This window comes from Meriones unguiculatus, chromosome 1 (genome assembly GCF_030254825.1).
Source record: "Meriones unguiculatus strain TT.TT164.6M chromosome 1, Bangor_MerUng_6.1, whole genome shotgun sequence".
Classification (NCBI taxonomy): domain Eukaryota; kingdom Metazoa; phylum Chordata; class Mammalia; order Rodentia; family Muridae; genus Meriones; species Meriones unguiculatus.
Window position 1 is genome coordinate 42,793,030 of NC_083349.1, and position 13,548 is coordinate 42,806,577.

The window sequence follows — 13,548 nt, forward strand, 5'->3', positions numbered from 1 at the left end:
GGGCTTGCCACAGTTCACTGAGTGTGGAGCACAGCACAACAACAGTCAAAAAATTATAATGATTTTTCCTGGGAGCTCAAAGAAATACAATTTGCATAGAGGGTCTATATTCCAGAGACTTGTCTAGCAAGGGATACCTGGCTGAGCATGAAGCAGATTTTTAAATTAGACATAGTAAAGTATCATGGAAATCATGGTCTGTCAACTGCCCATAATAACTAGTTACTTTCATCTACTCAAATGGAAATATATATATATATATACACACATGGGTGTATGTATGTCTGTATGTATATGAAACTTTGTCTTTTCAAAATTTCTGGTCCTAGAAGATATAAAAAGTACTGGCAGAGATGTGGCTTTTAGGTGGTTATGATATATTCTAGATTTACAATTGGAACAAATCTACCATTTTGGTGGGGGATTTCATAGGAGGGGAGTTGTGCATTTGTGCAGTGATGCTATGTGAGAAGTTTCTGTGCCTAAAATGAGCTGGGACCTAAAATTGATCTAAAAGATAAAGTTGTTTAAAAAGGGATGTTGTTGTACAAAGAGGCTGATAATATGTTCAAAGTACATATTTTTAAAAGTGGAATTCTAAAAATATGAACATAGTTTATGCCTTGAGAAAAAAAAAATCTGAGAAATTAGTTAAATGAATGCACATGAATCCATGAAAAGGGACCCTAGTATAGCCCCTACTGTCTGCCTTATGCATGCTGGATTTAGGTCTGTCTTTTCAATGAGACATCATTGGCTTGTGAGGAAAAGACATCACATCCAATTGATCGCCTCCTCACCAGTAACTAATGGTGTTTTTCGTGTATCAAGAATATTAAAAAAGTAGAATTAGTATAAATGAGCTTCAAGCTTAGCAGGTGAATTGTGATGCCCATAGAGCCCTTTTTGTGTTAAGGGTGAATATGAAGGTTTATAAGTGTCCTCTCCAAAATGTAAGTTCTGAGACTGAAAGTCAGGACCAACCTGACATTTAATTTAGTGACAGAGTGTCCCAAACTGTCAAACCTAAACCTCACTAAGTAAGTAAGTAAGTAAATACTTAAAACCATTAAGGAGATATTAATAAGTGGATCCTCGGAAAGGTAATTATGTTAGGTGGCTAGATAGATAATAGCATAATAGCATTCTTGGGGAACCATGAAGCTAGACTCCTCTCTCATAGGCAACAGCCTAAGAAATAAAAGACTAAAATAGGCACCATTAATTACTGCTGAGAAAAAGAGAATGTGAGTCAAGTCTCTGACCCTGAACACATCCTGAACCGCCTAAGGGATCATTAGTGGAGAAGTAGTAGACCTGGCGACAGGAACTCTAAACTCTCTAAGATTACGATCCTGCAGAAGACTTTCCAATAAAGAAAAAAAGACATCCCATTGTCCCTCCTTGTAAGCATGAATCCAAACAGGCCCATCAACCAGCTAATCCCAAAGACTCTCAGGAGAATCTGCTTGTTCCATACATAGTGTAAAGAAACTTTTCCCATTACTGCAACAAAATGCCTAACCCAGCAAATTCAGGAAGGAAGAGTTTATGTTGACACACAGTCTGATCCATCATGGTGCAGAAGATATGATATCAGTAGCATGGGGCTTCTGGCCACAGATATCTGCAGCCAGTAAGCAGATGGTTATGAATGCCAGTGGTCATCTTGCTATCCCTTTTTTGTAATTATAATATTTTATTTTTATTAATTATAGTTCTTGCTATCCCTTTTTATTTAGTCCAGGACCTGGTCTTAAAGAACAGTAACTGCCTAAAATTTTAGCTGAATCTTCTCACTTCAATTAACTGAATGAAGAGAATTCTTCACAGACATGGCTAAGATTCATAGGTGATTCTAGAGTCTGTCAAGTTCACAGTCAGTATGAGCCATTGTTAATCCCAAAGATGGGAGGAGAAAGACCACCAACACAAATCATGATGGCCAAATTAATTTTAAAAAGCAATTAATTAAAACAAGCTTTTTTTATTTGTGTACACAGGCTGCCTCCCTCTAAGGTGATGTTTGAGAGATCACCATTGGATGTGAAGGAGACAGGGCTTTCATAGCTCAGAGTAGGGGGCTTCCGAATGGGCACTTCAGTGAGCAAAATAGGTGGGGTTATAGGAAAAGAACATTATGGCAAATTAGTCCTATCAATCTCCTGAAACAAAGACTTGGTTGCAAGATGGGCATATCAAAGTAGTCATAACAAGGCAGCATAACAATTCTTTTGAAATAAAGCTAAGGTTGCAAGATGGGCTTAAACAATGTCTTGAAACAAAGACATGATTGCCATTCCTGGAACAGGCAGCATTTGTGGATGAGATTACAAGTAGGGCATAGCCTAACCCGTGAGAAGCAAAGGTTTAATCATAATCAGGAATGACCCTACTTTGTCTGAACTATAAGATGGCTTTTAAGCCTGAAATGGAGGTAGACTGGTTCTTCACCATCACATAGAGTTCCCATTGATAATCATAGAAAGCCCACCCGCACCAAAGACCAGGACAGTAGTTACTGGCCATAATCTGCTCCCGTTGCATGAGCATATACTCTACTCCAGCTTGTCAGAACCACTGCATATCTTCAGCACCACCCTCTGTTGTTCATTTGACAGAGAACTCAAGGACCAGGGAACCAGGGGGAACCCAGACTAAGATCCAGGGACATCTTGATCGCAAAACTTTCTTCCCTTGTGAGTGAGATTAAAATCCTTCATCCGGTGCTCAGCTCACTTGTCCTTCCACAGACTGTCATGTGAAGGCAGAGTGCTTCTCCTCTGCAAGAAGATGTGGCGCTGAGAAGTCATCTTAGGAACAGAAAGCACCTTCTCACTATTCAACAGAAACTGCCAGTTCCTTGTTCTTGGACTAATCTCAATGAGCCTTCTAATGAGTTCAAAAGATTATATACCAAACATGGAAGAAGCGGGGTTGGGAGTACTAGTAATGACTGGCCTGCTTCCAATGCATCCGGCCATTTCACTCCTACGTGTGTTAGAAGCAACCATAAAGCAATAGAGTGACATGTATTGTTCAGCTGATACTGAAATGCCATGCTATTTAGCGAAAATGGTTGACTTAGCATCAGCGGCCATATGCGTGACAGTAGACTCAACAATTGTTTAGGTTGATTTAGTTAGTTAGTCTCCATCTTCCAGCTTCCACGTATAAGTATGCCATTCCAATGTGGCTTATGAGGGCTAAAGAGGCAGTATTTCATCTATATGTATTAGTTACTTATCTTGCTGCTGCCAAAAAACAACAACAAAAAAATTCCTGGCATAAGTAACTTCAGGAAAAGAGGATTTATTTTGGCTCACAGTTTTGAGGGTAGTTTGTCGTGGAGGGAAGGTCACTGTGGCAAGAAGTTAAGACAACTAGTCACATTCCAGCTAACCTCAAGAAGCAGAGAGCAGCAGGTGCTGGCCCTCAGCCCAATTTCACTTTTCTAGTCACTCCACCACCCCAGCTAGAGGAATGATGTTGCCTACAGTGAATATAAGTTTTCCCACTACAGTTAACCTCATCTAGATAATCCCACACAGGAATGCTCAGCACCTTGTTCCCTAGATAACTCTAGATACTGTCAAGTTCATAATAACACTATCTCAGTTAAACTTGGGATGATTCTTGACCGTGGTGTATGTAAGAGCACTTTTCTTTTTTGCAGGTTTTAACAGCCTCATCTCTCTTCCATGATACCTATTTACCTCGATTTTGATGATCTATATCAAAGAACTCAGTGTGTGGGCATTCTACTACAAATCTCATTTTTTTCTGGAATGTTTCTCTGGACATACTTTGATTAATACATGTTCTTATATTCTTAGTACTTATACTCCAAAGCTGTGGTAATAGGAAGAAGAGAGAAAAAGATGGGGTTAGAAGGGTTGGAATCATGGGGCTAGGAAGATAAACTAGAGGATCTTGCAGGCATCTGACAATGATTCTAAGAACTGTTGTGTCAGACCCAGTGCTTAATTGTTCTTTTAGTAGAACCAGAATAAAACATCTTCTTGGCATTACGACTCCCTCATTTTTTTTTCATCAAATTCCAAATTGACCTTATTTTATCATCTATCCTCAGCTATTCAGCTCCAATCTCAGAAGACAATATCATGCTCCATTGCCAAAATTAACTTCTTCTTCCCTTTTAAAATCTACTTTGAGAGAGCAGCTCAGGTACAGGGGTGCATACACGCCTTTCCTTCATGCCCTCTGCAGGGTCTGCAAAAACCCCTTTCCTGCCCAACAATCCGATGGCCAGACAGTCACTGCATCTACTTTCAAGATACAGGCCAGAGGGATCTTTGACTGTCATGATAATCCCATTGTTGAGGTTAATCTCTACCCAGCAAAAGGTATCTTCTGCACTGTAGCGGCCCGCTGTGCCTCTACTGGCATCTATGAGGCCCTACAATTCCATGACAGTGATAAGACAAGGGTGTCTCAAATGCTGTTGAGCACATCAGTAAAACTATTGCACCTGCAAGAAACTGATTGTTGTGGAGCAAGAGAAGACCGATAAGCCATTGATGGAGATGGATGAAACTGAAAATCTAAATTTGGTGCAAATGCCATCCTGGGAGTGTGTCCCTGGCTGTCTGCAAAGCTGCTACTTTGGAAAAGGGGGTTGCCCCTTTTCCATCACATCACTGACGTGGCTGGCAACTGTGAAGTTATCCTGCTGGTCTCAGCTTTCGAGGTGATCAATGGTAGTTCTCCTGCTGCCCACAAGCTGGCCATGCAGGAATTCATGATCTTCCCTGTGGAGATGGTCCTGTTTCCAGGAAGCCATAGGAAGCCATGCTCATTGGTTTACCACAACCTGAAGACTCTCATCAAGCAGAAATATGGGAAGGATGCCACCAATGTGGCTTATGAGGGCTGATTTGCACTTAAGATCCTGCAGAACAAAGAAGTGCTGGAGCTCCTGAAAACCACAATTGCTGGCTCCACGGAGCAGGTTGTCATCCGCATGGACGTGGCTACGCTGAGTTCTATAGGTCTGGCAAGTATGACCTGGGATGCAACTCTCCTGATGACTGCAGCAGGTACATCACACACGACCAGCCAGCTGACCTGTACAAGTCCTTCCACCAGGGTTATCCACTGGTATCCATCAAAGACCCCTTTGACCAGGACAACTGGGAAGCTTGGCTGAAGTTCACAGCTAGTGCAGGCATCCAGGTGGTTGGAGATGATGTCACAGTGGCTGATCCTAAATGGATTGCCAAGGCCGAGGGCGAGAAGGTCCTGCAACTGCCTCCTGCTCAAATTGAACCAGATGGGCTCTGTGACTGAGTCTCTGCAGGCATGTAAGCTGGCCCAGTCAAATGGCTGGATGTCATGGTGTCCTGTATGATGTCCTGTCGCTCTGGGGAGACTAAGGACACTTTCACCGCTGGCCTGGTGGTGGGACTCTGCACTGGGCAGATCAAGACAGGTGCCCCTTGCAGATCTGAGCACCAGGCCAAGTACAGACAGATCCTAAGAATCGAGGAAGAGCTGGACAGACAGCAAGGCCCACTTTGCTAGCATGTCCTTCAGGAACCCCCTGACTAAGTAAAGCATGGGCAGGAGATCCCTGGAGCCACCAGCTGCTTAGATCCTCCTCCCTGTCCCTGTTGTCCTTGGGGTGGTTCAAGGCTGCCCCATGCTTGCCCTTCCTATGACACTGCTGCTGCAGACTCCCGAAGTCACTCCTGACCACCTACAGCCCTGCTGGGAACTCCAGCTTTATCATCATGTGATTGCTCTGAATCACTGTTTCTGAATTCTCATTTCCCCACTGGTGTCTGCAGCCCTCATAACTCAAGTGTAACCTTTAGGGTGGCCACAGGCAAGAACATCCCGAACCACCACCACCACCATCAATGGTTCTACGTGCAAAATAAAAGTTGCAGTACCTCCCCGCTCAAAAGAATCTACTTTGAGCCTCTTTTAAAACCTGTCTCACCAATTTTCTATCCTCAACCCTGAAGTTTCTTTCCTCTGTTTGAAGTAAACTTAGAAACTAACCACATCTTTTCCATCTAAAACAAAAAAAAAAAACATAAAGAAAAAAACTTCCTGAAACTTATAGACCTCTTCATAATAACAGTCTAATTATTTGCTTATTTTCCCTCACAAAGGCCTTTTGATTTTCATTTATACAAAGTCAATGGTCCACATTTAGTGGCCTCTTTTTTGTGCCTGCTTAGTTTGGCCATGGTACTAAAACCAGGAGGCTCAAGCTCACAGAAATGCCTGATTCTGTACCTCAGTTAGAGCTTGGAAAGTTTCATGCAGATTCTAATTTTTCTCTTCCGGTGCTGGGATTTTTGAGTAGTCAAAAGACAGAGAGGAAGGGTGTGGGCCTTCCCTCGATCCCTTTCAACCACCTGGATATTGATACCACTTCATTCTTGTCCTGTGCGATGATTCTAATAGCAGCAGATTAAAGCTTCAGAGGCGGAGATGGAGGGACAGGGGAAGGAAGGTAATAAGAGCAGAATGTTCCTAGTCGTGAGCCAAGACTCATTATGCTCTTTGTCCTGAGAAGAGTTTAAAAGTCTCTCTTTTAATAGGATCTCAAACCCTAATAGGAATGCAATTTGGACTTCCTAGCTCCATTTAGTCCTTGCCCCACATTGCTGTCTTAGGCGCTGCTGCAGGCTGTCCGTCTCTTGTGGGGCTCCCATGGTCTTTTCAGATGACTCATTTTCATGGACAGGTTTTGTTTCTTCCACAAGACTCCTGTGTGCTCCAGGGGTCAATCTGCTTTCATCCTTTTGGGCGCAGGGTCTGGTATATGGGCTGAGCTGGAAGCTATAGCAATTCTCCACTCTATTGTCAAAGAGGTACGGATCTTCTCCCTCTGAATTATTCAGATTGGTACCAGACACAAGTCCAAGGTCTCATGGGTAGTTATCTAGCCATCTGTATGACCTGTTGACCTAACATGGCATGGGAAATTCCACCCATCACTCATTATTATAATGTATCCCTCTGAAATGCAATTCTTTCATGCCTTTAATGAATAAGAATTTTAAAGCATGCTTTACACGTACTTTGAAGTTCCAGTGAGGCAGTCACGGTGTCTGTCACCTCAGATTTTTTTTTTTTTACTTTAATACCCTGTTTATCTCCTAGTTCTGAAGATGTCAGTATTTGAAGACAGAGCACATACTTTGACCCTTGAAGGCCTTGCTTGTTAGAGAGATCATTGCCCAGCATATACTCCCAGAGAAGAATGAGTGCTAATAATTTCATGTCTTCCTACCATCTTACCCACTTGGGAGCTAGTTTGCTTCAGTGGTCCCCAAGACAGCATAATCTTGACCACATTAGGTTTCTATTTTCTCTTAAAATGAGCACATAGGAGTCATATCCTATCAAAAGGCTTCATTTGATAAAGAAATGTTTAAATTTTTTTTTCTTTTTTACAATTTAATAATCAAGAAAATAGAAATAAGAATGATATTCAAAGCTGAGGCAGTAACTTACTTCAGGTCAAAAGACCTTGTATTTTGTCAGGGTAGTGGATTGTCATTTTAGCATATACTAAAAATTTGGATTTCTCCTATCAAGTATTTATTTGAATAAAAGTGAAGAATAATGTCCTTTGGCAGTGGCTCCATGTGTGTGTGTGTATGTGTATGTGTGTGTGTGTGTGTGTGTGTGTGTGTGTATGTGTGTGTGTATGTGTGTGTTGCGGGGGAGAGTGTTGGGAAAGCTGTGGCAAACAATTTCCATTAATCACAGTGGTGAATCCCCATCACTAAAGTATCTGTCTTATACTCAGTTTGAAAAGTCTTTATTAGGACTTACTCAGGACTCACAGCTGGGTTAGTGGGAAGCTTTCCCTTCAGGTCACCTGCTGTGCTTTCCCCAGCCAGATAGGAGTTTGCTTCACTGGGAGGCATGGAAAGATAGAGCTTGCAGAATGGGTTTGAATCTAGGCTGAACTAGGAGGGAGAGGGCTGCACAATGATTTTTTTTAAAGGGGGGGGACTGGAAAAATTGGTTAAGAAAGTGTACTGCTTAACCAGTTTTAGTTACCGGGACCCTCACTGGGTGGCTCACAACCAGCTGTAACTCCAGTTCCAGAATATCTGATGCCCTCTTCTGGCCTCTATGGGCACTGCACTCACGTGCATATACAGGTAGATGTATATACACAAAATTAATAGTTGTCTGTTTAAAAAGAACCAAAGTAAAAAGAAATTGAATAGGCAAAAGACTAGTTTAGAAGGAGAATAATATATCAAAATTTAACCTTGACATTTTGGACGAGGACAAATATACTGGGTTCAAAGAAGGTAGAAGGAGTGTAGGAGATGGATGATGTTGTCCTGAGGAAGAGAGAGGCTGGGGAGGGTTTTGTTACCCACCTGTTAGCTGATGCAGAATATCTGTAATTTGCCTGTGCTTGCCCAAGCTATTCACTTTTCCCAAGGCACATTTCATTTCTTGGTTTATCTGGGGCCAAAGCTAAAGTCTAAGACTGACTGCAAAGGCTAGCGTGCTGGCCATCAGCTGCACCTGACGGTCTGGTTCCTGTCCGTCTGCCACCACGCAGGAGGAACAGGCAGTTGGAAGCAGGAAGACATATGGATGTAAACAGAAGCAGAAAGGTTGCGTGTTACTCAGCTGAAGAGGAATTTTAGTAAAATGTCTGCACAATTATATCACCTTCCTACTTTAGAATGGCCCCAAGTCTAAGGTAAGCATAAATTCAATGGCCCAGCAGGCAGACAGACACACTTAGAAATAGGCATTGCCTCCTGGCCCCTCTAAACTTGGGGTTTGCATGTGCCCTGTACTCAAAGCACAAGTGCTTCCCAAATCCTGCTGTAATCAAACCCCAAAAGTTCATTTATCTCCACCCAGCTGCCTTTACTGCCCCTTTTGGTTTGCTCAGTATCCACTCTCCCTCCAGGCTAGTCCTGCTTGTCACCGTCCGTCACCCACCCTGATGTCTTACTTGGCTCCTCATGGAGCACCCCAGGCTTTCTTCAGCCATTCTTGGGAGTATACTGTGGGGTTTACTATATTGGGAATTTTGGTTGATTTCAATGGAATCGGATGAGCTGATTACTATTGTAGACCTTCCACTTACCCACAAGTGACCTTGAGCTGTTTACATAACCTCCTGAAACTCATTTTCTCGTTTTACTATCTGAAACAAATGAAAATCATAATGCACACATATGTTACCTAGTTGTTATGGGCATTACATGAAACAGTGCATATAGAGCATTTAGAATAGTGCCTGAAACACACATACACTTTCACTGATAGCTGGCATTAATCACAGCATTTATAGGCCCTTGCATGCACCAGGCTCAATAATGAGGAAGGAAATATATACTCACCCCTCAACGAATGCCATTGGATTTTGTAGTATTAAAAACACTAAATCTTTTGGAGGAGAGCAGGGAAGAACTACTAGATCAGGAATGCCAGGGCACGGTCACTCCCCAGAGCCCAGAGCCCAGAGCCTGCCTCCTGAGAGCCCTGATGCTCTCAGCTCGACTTTAAAGCACATCCCAGCCACAAGCAGCCTAGGACCAGTAATGCAGGGCTACAGGAAACCTGTTTGCAGGCCCAGAACTTTCTCCTTTTAGAAGAGAAAATGGCAAATAAATAAATAAAATCTGTATAAATTTAAATAATTGGAAGGCAGCTTGACTGAAAAAGACACTTTTCTTTTTCACCACAAATGTCACCATCTGGACTTTTCCTTTTTTTAATTTCTTTGGGACCTAACAAGTCACTGGGCTGATAGAATCACACCCAGTCAAAAATGACAGACATATCTCAGCAAGTTGGGGTGGGCAGAGTTCCAGCGTGGCCAGTGAGGACCTAGAAACCAGTGGGAGGGCATTTTCAACAGCTCCCCAGAACACAGGAGCTCCTGAAGTGCAAGCCTCTGAAATATACCCCTCAACACACAGACACACAAAGATACCACACACACACACACACCAAACCACACACATACGTACCACATCCACACATCCACACTACACACACACACATACACATACAACATGCATCACACACACATGCCTGCTTCCCAGATAGCATTCAAACAACCTGCTAGCTAACCTATTTTCTAGCTAAGTAATGAATGGGTGGGAAAAGCCAGGCAGCAGACAGTACCGCTATTAAAAACCCACCTGCGGCCAACTGTCTGTCTACTTATCTTGGCTTCTCCTGAACAGTCCTCTATGGAGGGAGACCAAACCAACCAAAGAGTTCCATTGCACAGTGTCCACCTCCGGTAATGGTTAACTGAGGACATACATGAGTCACAGATCAGCAGACTGATTTAGGAACCAGAACTAATCATTTCTACTGACAAACTTCAGATATTATTCTTGTTCCTCTATTTTACTTAAGCAATGATTATCTGGAAGATGTAAGAAATATTTTTCCTGTAGATCTTATGGATAGTGCTTCTATAAAACAGGAAAAAAAAGACTCTTTTTCAAATTGCCTCCTAATGGCAATTTAGAAAACTGTAGTCTTCCCTGTTGGCATATTGGTACTAGTCTTAAGATGAGTGAGTTACATATACACATATCTATGCATGTGTGTATTCATCTGCCATTTTTCACAGTGTGATTCTAGGAGATTGAGTCCACTGGGATGAAGCTTTTCAAGCGTAAATGTGCCCAGGAATCCTTTGAGGACCATATCTAGATGCAGATCTTCATTAGGTCATCTATGTTTCTAAGGACAAAGGAGAAGTGATATTAGTCAACAGATCACACTGTTAGTAAAAGACGAAAGGGAAATAGACAATAGTTTTCATTACAGATGCTTGATTCTCTCAGGGCACACCCATACCCAGCCATCGAAGAGAATAGTATCTTCCTAATCCCCCACGTTTCTGCACCCTCAGGCCCACAGCCTGCTCTGTCTTAGTCAGTCACTTGTAACATGGGTTCCAAAGAGCTTCATTGTCTCTCCTTATCATTTCCAACCATCATTAGGAATGTGCCCAGAATGGTGCATTTATTATGCCACACAGGCTCTGGGCCTTTCTTAAAATCCTTTTATGGCCTCCTTTCATTTTGGGGATAATATGAAAAGTTCTTTCAATGGTCTTCAGAGCACCCTTTCTGTTTCATCTCCTACCGCACTTCCATTCCGTCACTCTTTCGTCCACTGTACCTTTGATTTGGCTTCTTAAGTGTGGAGAACTTCTTCCCAACTCAAGAGTTTCAGCCCTGGCATATGGACCACCTGCCAAATACCTTTTCTCATCTCTTCCATCCCTGGTCTCACACCCACTCGCACACCAAACCTTAACTCAGTTTTTAAGCTGTTCCTATTGCGTGTTGGCTGTTCTCGGGGGACTTTGTATTTTACTTTCATGAAACTTATGAATGCACCTCTCCCATAGTTGTCCCCCTCTAAGCTCTGTGAGGGCAGAAATAATGAGTGCCTTATGTGTGATTGAGGCACCGGCACGCGGCATGCAGAAGGCTATTAGTGAATTCTAGAGAAAGATGAAGGAATGGGAAGAAAAGAAAGAAACTGAACTAATTACCCAAGGCTGTGTATCACTGCTTTATAAAATAAGGGCCAATTCCGAGAGTGTCTCTGAGCTGAGGAAGGGACAGTGTGGTCAGATATTGTGAGTTACCTTGGATAAGGGTAGGATATGGCTGTGAGCACATTTGAAAGGTGTTACAGAACGAGTGGCTACTCAATTGTCAGACATAGGAGGAATATTTCAGACAGAAAGAGAGAGACAAGCAATGCCCAAACAGAGTCTCTGGTGCTATGGAAAGTAACTTGCTGTATAGCCTGCAGCTGGGGGCTAATGTAGGCTTGGTGGTTTGGGATTTGGAAATAATGTAATGAAGTGTGTCATAATTAAGTTTGTGCTTTCAGCGACAGCTCTATGAAAGCAATATTAAGGGTGGGAATGATTAAGATTTGAGACAGAATGGTAATACATTGTTTTTTCCAGGTAGTCTATGAGTCAAAATGAGTGTCAGCATAGAAAACAATAATGTCTTTCCAGCCTTCTATGAAGCTGAAGACTATGAAGTAGGCTCAACCAAACAACATTGGATTGACAGTTAGTGACTCAGAGAAACAGCAGCCATAAAGAACACTTCATTCATTCCCTCATTCATTCAGAAAATGTTGAATGCTTACTTCATGCTAAGTACTTTAGAAAGTCATAGATATCTTGTAATGAAAAAAGGTGACTCCCCTCCCTCACATACATCTTAGATTCCACAGCAGACAGAAAATAAATAGAGCTAACTAATACAGACAAAAGTAGAAGCAAGCACGATGGGCTAGAAGGCATTGAAGACAGACAGACTACAGGAAACACAGTTTCAGACAACATCTTAGTTAAGGTTATATTGCTGTGAAGAGATGCCATGACCATGGCAACTCTTATAAAGGAAAACAATTGATTGGAGCTGGCTTACAGTTTTAGAGGTTTAATCCATTACCATCATGGCTAGAAGCATGGCAACATGGCACCATGCAGGCAGACGTGGTGCTGGGAAAGGAGCTGAGAATTGTATATCACGATCCACAGGCAGCAGAAGACTGTGTACCACACTGGGACTAGAGAGAGCATAGGAGGCCTCAAAGCCCGTCCCCACAGGGACACACTTTTTCTCACAAGGACACACTTCCCAATAGTACCACTCCCTATGGGCCAAGCATCTAAACACATGAGTCTTTAGGGGCCATACCTATTCAGACCACCTACAGAGAGTGGTATGGTTAGCAGTTCCTTGAAAAGATGATATTTGAGCAAAGATAAAAAGCAGGTGGACAAACGTGCCATGTGACCTCTCATCCTTAGAGCTGTGTCCTAGAACCCAGTTCCACAAGCTATTTTGAGGACACTGGCTCTGTTTCATGTCAGCAAGTCATGCTTATGACACAGAGTGATGGTATCAGTGAGAGTGACAGGGAGCTTTTTGTGACAAGAGCTCTGTGATACAATGTCATTCTGGATATTGATGTCCTGCTTTTATCATCCCAATTCACAAACATCCAGCCCCCTGACTGAAAAAAAAAAAAAAAGAAAAAAGAAAAAGAAAAGAATCAAACATATGTGTCTAAGCATGAGCAGATTGAATCACAGATAAGATTGAAATGAAAGCAGAGAGTGTTTCCTTTGAAAATGACACTTTGTGTCGGTGTAAGAGGCTGAGTGACCAATCCATTTAAAAGACAATGCAAAGTATCAGCGATAGAGTTTCTGAATCCGGACAGGGAAAAGAAGCAAACCATTTCCTTTGGGCAAACAAGTGGGAGATGCTGTGGACTAGGCATGTGTACCCACTAACAAATACACCTTTTCTCCATTCTGAGTTGTGTTCTTTGTTTTCAAATTTTGATAGCATTGCAATCAGTATATACCCTTACCTTCAACTGTACATGTAGTGTCTCTTCCCTACCCATCCCAAAGTCTGTTGTTGAATTCGTGCTACACCTTACAATGAATGGCACTGGAGGATCAAAAGGATGGAAATAGCTGGAGATTAGACTCTCTAGCTGATACCCCTT

The 13,548-nt window shown here is 42.4% G+C and overlaps 1 pseudogene; it reads left to right on the plus strand.

Annotated features, from left to right (window-relative positions):
• Positions 1 to 1,604: 1,604 nt before the first annotated feature.
• On the plus strand, positions 1,605 to 5,575 carry LOC110540904 (alpha-enolase-like; annotated as a pseudogene).
• The last annotated feature ends 7,973 nt before the right edge of the window (positions 5,576 to 13,548 follow it).